Source organism: Astatotilapia calliptera, chromosome 2 (genome assembly GCF_964374335.1).
Source record: "Astatotilapia calliptera chromosome 2, fAstCal68.1, whole genome shotgun sequence".
Lineage (NCBI taxonomy): Eukaryota > Metazoa > Chordata > Actinopteri > Cichliformes > Cichlidae > Astatotilapia > Astatotilapia calliptera.
This window is the reverse complement of record NC_137423.1, coordinates 13609737-13618270: the sequence shown is the minus strand read 5'-3', so window position 1 is coordinate 13618270 and position 8534 is coordinate 13609737. Positions and strand designations below refer to the sequence as shown.

The 8534-nt window shown below is 47.8% G+C and overlaps 1 long non-coding RNA gene across 1 annotated transcript; it reads left to right on the top strand.

Moving 5' to 3' along the window:
- Positions 1-3359: 3359 nt before the first annotated feature.
- On the top strand, positions 3360-3756 carry LOC145430468 (uncharacterized). The gene is made up of 2 exons (XR_013911044.1): positions 3360-3499; positions 3589-3756. It is a non-coding gene; the product is annotated as an uncharacterized LOC145430468 (long non-coding RNA).
- Positions 3757-8534: the final 4778 nt, after the last annotated feature.

Genomic DNA, 8534 nt, shown 5'->3' with positions numbered 1-8534 from the left:
CTTCCCTATGAGATTGTAATTGTTCTAATTCTTTTTAACAGAACTGAATGTTGCAGTTGCTTTGCACGCTGTTAATGAAGACTGTGTGCTGTTTTCTTTGTACCAGTTGCCAGAATAAAGAGGGAGCCCAGAGTAAGGGCAAGTCCATCGTTGCAGTGCCGTCCTTTCTACATGGGCATATCACACCACTTGCACAATAGACTCACAGAACAGCAACAGCTACACCAGCACTTCCATTGCTGAAGCTGTTGAACCACCGCAAGGTGTTTGTGTGATGGTAACCCCCAAGATGATGGACACCAGAGGTGAAGAGAACCAAAAACACAGGTGTGGCAGGTGTTTGGCGAGGCCATGGAAAAAGACTTTTGGACTGCCTCAATGTCACGGACCCAGTTCCAGGGATTCGGGGTCCGTGAGCAGTGTGGACTACTATTGTAGTTATTATTATTATTATTATTATTATTGTGGTTGTTGTTATTATGGTTGTGTCTGCTGTCCTGTTTTTCCGTGTTGGTGTACTGTCAGGTGTTTAGGGGTGTGTGCTTGTGTATGTGAGGGTGCGGTCGTGGCAGGCACTTTTAGGCCTGGTGGGTGTGGCCCTGCCAGCTGACCGGTCCCACCCAGGAATCCACACACACCTGGCGCCGATCAAGCCTCGTCAGAGGAGCTTCAAAACAGTGTGGCTGAGAGCTCCTCGACGCTGGATCGTTGAGTGACTTCCCGTCAGTCTTAAGTGTATTGTGCAAGGTTAGTGCAAGTCTACTGTTAGGTTTTGTACTCACGGCTGCCTTTGGTATGCGTGTTTCCTCAGGAGGAATTGTGGCGACCAGGAGGCAGCACACGGAGAGTACACAGGGAACGGAGACAGAGCACGGAGTACGGGATAAAGGAGAAGACACGGAACGGGAGTTGGGATCGCACGGGGGGATTTATTGTTGTTCGGATTGTCACCACTGTAAATAAACACTGTTGCACTGTAGAGTCCTGCATTTTGGGTCCTCCTTTCCCCACATCCCCACGGTCTGCCAGCGAGACCGTGACAGAACGATCCAGCCATTATGGGCCCAGCGGACTCAAGGACCGTCTCACAGGAGGAATTGCTCGCCCAGCTCTGGAAATACTGTCGGAGCATTATCCAGGCGGCAGATCCACATCAGAGGCAGGTCGTATTTTTTGATTCCTTCTTATCATCAATCACCTCATCTGTGAGCTTTTTGGACATTAAGAGACTAATTTCGATTATAACCACGCTGAGGGAAAGTTCCTGTTTTGAGCTGTTTGGTTTGGGCTGTCCGGGCGAGGAGGATATGGCAACCTCCCTGGGAGCCCTTGCTGCCTATTTCTTTTTTCATAGGCTGATAGCCTCCCCGCCGTCGCTTGCAGCTCGCTTGTTGGACCCTCCATTGCGGGGGAAACGTTTCACACGCCCTCTGCACCTCACCACATCTCCACTCACCTCTGCGGCACCTGCTGAGTCAGCAGACCAAGGACCGGCAGCTCAAAATCACACAGCTGCTCTCCTGTCCGGCCGGCTGGTGGAACCTCAGCCTGATACGCTGGCCCCGGCATCGTTAAAGAAGCGACGCTTGCGCCGCCGGCGTGCCTCACCGCAGTCAGACTCTAAAACTTTCCAACAGCCGGCTGTGGTGAGTCATATGGACAATTCATCTTCATTCACCTCATCTGTTTATTCACGGGACTGTGTGAAAGCTAACCTCGTAGCACAGCCAGCTGCCCAGCCTGTAGCCGTAGCACAGCCAGCTGCCCAGCCTGTAGCCGTAGCACAGCCAGTCCAGTCAGCCTCTCGTCTTCATCCTCAGTTGGAGGCTGATATGCCTGCTGGAACTACCCTGCCATTATGTCACCCGCCTGTTGTTTCTACATCGCTGTCCAGTCTACCACGAGTAGCTGCCGCACCATTATCACCTCCGCCCTTTGCAGCTACTTCTCCACCAGCGTCCCATCAGACTGCAGCGACCGCAGAACTCTCGACTTCACCATCCACATCACCCGCTCGACTGTCATCTTCGCCACCTGCAGCTTCCGCATCGCCATCTTCACCTCCGGATCAACGACCATCTATACCCGCGTCGCAGCCGGAGGAGCGGCTCAGCGAGCGGGAGGAGCCCGCGTCGCCAGCTGTGGAGCTCAGCGAGCCGGAGGAGCTCAGCGAGCAGGAGCAGCTCAGCGAGCTGGAGGAGCTCAGCATGCCCGAGCAGGAGCTCAGCGAGCGGGAGGAGCCCGCGTCGCCAGCTGTGGAGCTCAGCGAGCCGGAGGAGCTCAGCATGCCCGAGCAGGAGCAGCTCAGCGAGCAGGAGAAGCTCAGCGAGCCGGAGGAGCTCAGCATGCCCGAGCGGGAGCTCAGCGAGCGGGAGGAGCCCGCGTCGCCAGCTGTGGAGCTCAGCATGCCCGAGCCGGAGGAGCTCAGCGAGCCGGAGGAGCTCAGCGAGCCGGAGGAGCTCAGCGAGCCAGCCGAGGAGGGGCTCTCGCTGCCAGCCGAGGAGGGACCCGCTCAGCCGGAGGTCAGCGAACCGGAGGGACCTTCACGTCTAGCGCGGCCTCCACGCCATCCACGTCCAGTGCGTCCACGTCAGCGACCGGCGCGTCATAGACCATGTGCCACGCCTCGCTGTTGCTCACCGGAGCAGCGACGTTGCCATCGGACCCGTGGCAGGCCACCAGAACAGTTCCGCCGCCACCGGACCCGTGGCAGGCCGCCGGAGGAGCAGCGCCGCCGCCACCGGACCCGTGGCAGGCCACCAGAACCGTTCCGCCGCCACTGGACCCGTGGCAGGCCGCCGGAGGAGCAGCGCCGCCGCCACCAGATCCGTGGCAGGCCGCCTGAAGCGTTCCGCTTCCATCATGGGGTTGGAGGTAGGCCGCCCGAACTGTTTTCCCACCACTGCCTGACCCGTAGCGAGTTTTGCCTGCTTGCGGTCCACTGGGTCGGCCGCAAGAACTGTTGTTCCCACCATGGCAGTGGTTGGACATTTGAACTGGGGTTTTGGGGCCCTCCGTCCGGGACCCCCCGCCGCCCGCCCGGGGTTGGTTGTACTGTGGTTTTTGTTTTGTTTTTGTTTTTGGGTCGTCGGGTGCCGACCCTTAGAGGGGGGGTACTGTCACGGACCCAGTTCCAGGGATTCGGGGTCCGTGAGCAGTGTGGACTACTATTGTAGTTATTATTATTATTATTATTATTATTATTATTATTATTATTATTATTATTATTATTATTATTATTGTGGTTGTTGTTATTATGGTTGTGTCTGCTGTCCTGTTTTTCCGTGTTGGTGTACTGTCAGGTGTTTAGGGGTGTGTGCTTGTGTATGTGAGGGTGCGGTCGTGGCAGGCACTTTTAGGCCTGGTGGGTGTGGCCCTGCCAGCTGACCGGTCCCACCCAGGAATCCACACACACCTGGCGCCGATCAAGCCTCGTCAGAGGAGCTTCAAAACAGTGTGGCTGAGAGCTCCTCGACGCTGGATCGTTGAGTGACTTCCCGTCAGTCTTAAGTGTATTGTGCAAGGTTAGTGCAAGTCTACTGTTAGGTTTTGTACTCACGGCTGCCTTTGGTATGCGTGTTTCCTCAGGAGGAATTGTGGCGACCAGGAGGCAGCACACGGAGAGTACACAGGGAACGGAGACAGAGCACGGAGTACGGGATAAAGGAGAAGACACGGAACGGGAGTTGGGATCGCACGGGGGGATTTATTGTTGTTCGGATTGTCACCACTGTAAATAAACACTGTTGCACTGTAGAGTCCTGCATTTTGGGTCCTCCTTTCCCCACATCCCCACGGCCTGCCAGCGAGACCGTGACACTCAAGAAGATTCTGGAAAACTGTGAGGCGACTAAGGAGGGGAAAGTGGTGCTCTGAGGATATTGTTGGGCGGTGGAAGGAATACTTCGAGGACCTCCTTAATCCTACTGACACGTCAGGATGCTGGAAAGGAGAGTTGAACTTTGGATGAACTGTCCAGATAAACAGAATCAACTTCTTGGGGGTCCAGCACTAATAAATTTATCCACATGAACTCTAAAAGACAAATTTAGAGTTTATTTGTATGTGAAACAGGGCATCTTAGTTCACACTTACCCAGGAATATTAAGCACAGTAACCTCAGTAACATCATTTCCACATGATTCAACCTCATGGATCCACAGCAGATTAGGTATGTATGCGGGTCACATCCATTTGGGGACACAGAGAGTGCTGACATATATACATGTCAGGGTGCGATAGCAGAAGCCTCAGGTTGGCTGCAGATGAGACCTCTGCCCCTGCCTAGGTGGAGAAGAGTTAACAGGAGGTTAAAAGAATCATTTTTCATCCATCTTGAATCACCTTTCCCTGCAGACCTGCCTGATACAGCAAAGCATCATCTGGCCCTGCTGACAGCGGGCACACAGACCTCTGCTCCACTTCCAATTTCACTAAGCTCCAGCTGAACTCAGCTTCCACCTTACATTCAAATAAAGACTTTTAGTGATGCAGCTTGAGCATCAGTCATACATCAGTCCTCCGATCGCTCGGTTTATTGATTTAAATCATCGTTCTAACCACTTACAAGACTCGTAATTCTCTTGCTTTTGAACAGCAGCTACCTGTTACAGCAGTTTATTTGCATCCCCATTCATTTCTTTTTTCATTAATTTATATCTCAGCTTATTCATCAGTTCACTAACACATGAACTGATTTGTTTGCTCGAACACAAACATGAAGTACCTCACTCTGTAGGTCAGCTGATGTCCAACACACACCTCTAATCATTCAATCCATCAGACCTCAGTTCCTTCATTTACACACGCTCCATCCTCCCCTACAGCAATCATTAAGCTTTTTTTCTAAATCATTAATGTAATTTCATTGACTCAAGCAGTCTCATATTAATCCTTTCATGCTTGTAATATGAAGCTGCTGTCATATCTGTGATGCAGGGCTATATTTTCTGCTGTTTACACACTCAGACAGCTAAACAGACCGCAGTGCAAAGCCCCATCAGTTACCATGTATCCATGCGTGCTAAATAAACCGTGTGTGTGTATTCACTCAGTGAACAGCAGTGAATGAAAAACAGCTTTCTTCCTCTTTTGTTCACATTGAGCTAATGAAGAAAATGGAGCAAACCATTGAGCCAATCAAAAACCTTTAAAAAGACAGACGCTAAGCTGAATGAAGATGCCAGTTTAAACCACAAACGTAAATAGTGCTTTTAAGCTTTAAGCTTTTTATTTTTATTATTAATATTAAAATTAGGGTAATGGGGCATACATTATACTGCCAAAAGTATTCACTCACTCATCCAAATCATTGAATTCAGGTGTTCCAGTCACCTCCATGTCCACAGGTTTATGAAATCAAGCAGCTAGACATGCAGACTGCTTCTATTTCAATTCAATTTCATTTGAATTCAATTTTATTTATACAGCACTAAATCACAAGTCGCCTTAAATTTCAGAAGCTCAGTGAATTCCAGTGTGGTACTGTGATAGGATGCCACCTGTGCAACACTTCAAGTTGTGAAATTTACCAACTACTGAATATTCCACTGTCAGCTGTTAGTGGTATTACAATAGTTGATGCTGAGACGCGTAGTGTGAAGACATCACCAACTTTCTGCAAAGGCAGTAGCTACAGACCTCCACATTTCATGTGGTCTTCAGATTAGCTCAAGAACAGTGCATAAACCGCGTCATGGAATGGACCAACTGCATCAAAGCCTTACATCATCAAGCTCAATGCAATGCATCAGAGTGATGAGTCACACGTACACCAGTATACACGTACAAATACAGCAGACAGTGTGTATTTGTCTACACAGATTTGTATTTATATTCTGTGTGTGTGTGTGTGTGTGTGTGTGTGTGTCTTTTCCAACATCAGTGTCTGGCTTCACAATGTACTTTTGGAAGAATGGTCAAAAATTCCCATAAACACTAGGGGTGCAACGATATTCGTATCGATATTGGACCGTTCGATACAGTGCTTTCGGTTCAGTACGCATATGTATCGAACAATACAACATTTGTAATTTATTTTATCAATTTTCCTTTTGACGATGCTGTCTGTGTTGAGCGCTCAGTGAATCTGTGTTCGACTACTCCGCCTAGGCTGCACTGTCGAGCGCAGATCCACTGAGCGCTCAACACAGACAGCATAGTCAGAGGGAAGAGCGCAGGGCAAGCTAGCGAGACAGAAGTTAAGCTCTCCTTGCAACAGGCAAATTGAACGTCATTCAGATCTGGCGTTTGGAATTATTTTGGTTTTCATGTGACGTATGACCCTGAAGGTAAGCGAGTCATGGACTAAAGTAAAACAGTATGTTGAATGTGCCATGCAATGCTCAATTACATGGGTGGGAACTAGTATGTTAGCGCAGTTAGCTCGTTAACGTGTTGGCCGTCTAGCCCCATGCACGGAGTGATCGGCGGTAGCTCGTTAACGGAGATTTGCCGTGTTGTGGCGTTAAGGTAATTTCAACGAGATTAACCTGAAAGCACTAGCGGGAACACAACGAATATGACTGCACATTTACGCCGACATCATCGTAGTGCAAAGACAAGTGGAAGCAGACAAAAAAAAGCAAGCATGCTACTAACTTTAGCCGAGTCATTTAGACAGCTGTTAGCACATGATTCTCCTTATGCTGCTGAGAATATAGCCCAGAAGAAGCGGATAGTATAGCTTTTATTTTGGAAAGAGCCATTTCTCTGTAATAAACTCTCTTTTCCAAAGATGAGTGATTCCTCAATCAGATACAGGGCTTGCAATATCGCTAGCCCGACGTCCCGGAGCTAGCGATTTTTTCAGTCGGGCTACCAAAATCTATCTCTTCCCTGCCCGTCGGGCTATTGTAGGAAAAATATATGTCAATGCTTTTGCATTCTTTCGGAAATGTAGCTGGGTAATTATGTCATTGGCATCGGTGAGCCACTGTCAATATGTGACATATTGAAGTTGCGTTTGAATTTGCGCTTGTTTTTTTGCTTTCACTTTGCAATCGTGCGAACTGTGTATAGAGAGCGACAGCACTGATCTGTGAGTGATGATAATTTGTGCACCAATTCCTCTGACATCGTCTTATTAATCGTTAGCTTACTATGCAAACATGACAAGTGAAATCTCCCGCAGCAAGCTTAAACATGTGAGAGGTTGATCGTGCAGAGAATCGCTGAGCTTATGTGAGTGAGTGTGTAAAAGCATTTCAGTTCTGCTGAGCCAAATAAGACAGGTCAGGGTGAAGAAGCGACAGCCAAAGAAAAGCTTACCACAAAACGGAGAAGTTATGACAAATCAGACTATGAGGCAAAAAGAAAGTGCAGCTTTATGGTTTCATGGACAAAAGAATTTCTGTGGCTGCAATATGATGAGCTAAATAACCAGGGCTGCACATAAGTGGTCCGCAGGTGCGCATTCGCTGTCAAAATAAAAAACACGCACAAGGGTTAGGGTTAAATTCAAAAACTGTACTTTTGAGTTAAAATATATATTTATAATTTTAATAAATGACAAATTAAAAATGCATGAACATTTTTTTGTATCGAAAAAATATCGAACCGTGACACCAAAGTATCGAACCGAACCGAACCGAACCGTGAATTTTGTGTATCGTTGCACCCCTAATAAACACGCCAAAACATTTTGAAAAGCCTTCCAAGAAGAGACGTACTGTAGCTGTTAAAGCTGCAAAGGGTGGGACGACATCATGTTAAACCCTGTGGATTAAGAATTGGATGTCACTCAAGTTCAAATACGTGTGAAGGCAGACAAGCAAATACTTTTGGCAGTATAGTGCAGTGTTTCCCAACCTGTGTGCTGTGGAAGGTTATCTGGTTTTCACCTGATTAGTACTCTGTACTGCCCGTTACTCATGCCGGTCGCTTAGAGGGCAGTACAACTACCTGCTCTAATTAAATGGGTTGCCAACTGCCAGTAAAACAGAAGAAGACAAAGAAGAAATTACATAATAGTGATGCTGTAAGACAACTGCATAATAGCAATAGATACATATTTGAAAAGAATAAGTAGCCAGTCTGACCTGGGTCCTGGAGAAAACTCCGACCCAAATGAAGGCCATAGCATGAGTAGTGGTCAGAAGAAAGCAAAAATGTATACTGGAGACAAACCGAGCCAATTTCACAATGGCTTCTGCATGGGGAAAATGATCAATATGCTTTTTGTGACATTTTTGTTTGGAGGTGTGCCGCGTGATTTACACTGGTGTAGTGTATTTTTTGATGACTGTGGGTTCTCCTCAGTGCAGGAGACAGCCAGTTTAAAATTCTCTATCCCACAATGGTTTGCTAAACAGTTGCTCATGTTTTCTTTGTGATATTTAACAGTGATTGCATTTTTTCCTGCTTTTCTGAGCATATTTCATTATTATACCAATAAACTTTACAAAGAAATGCAGGTGGAGCAATTTTCTTTGGTAATTTTCTTATTTAGTCACCCATGTACAGTTTGTCTTCTTTTATGAAAAACTGAAGAAATATATCTAGTACAAAACTAACAAATGTTGATTAATAGCCAG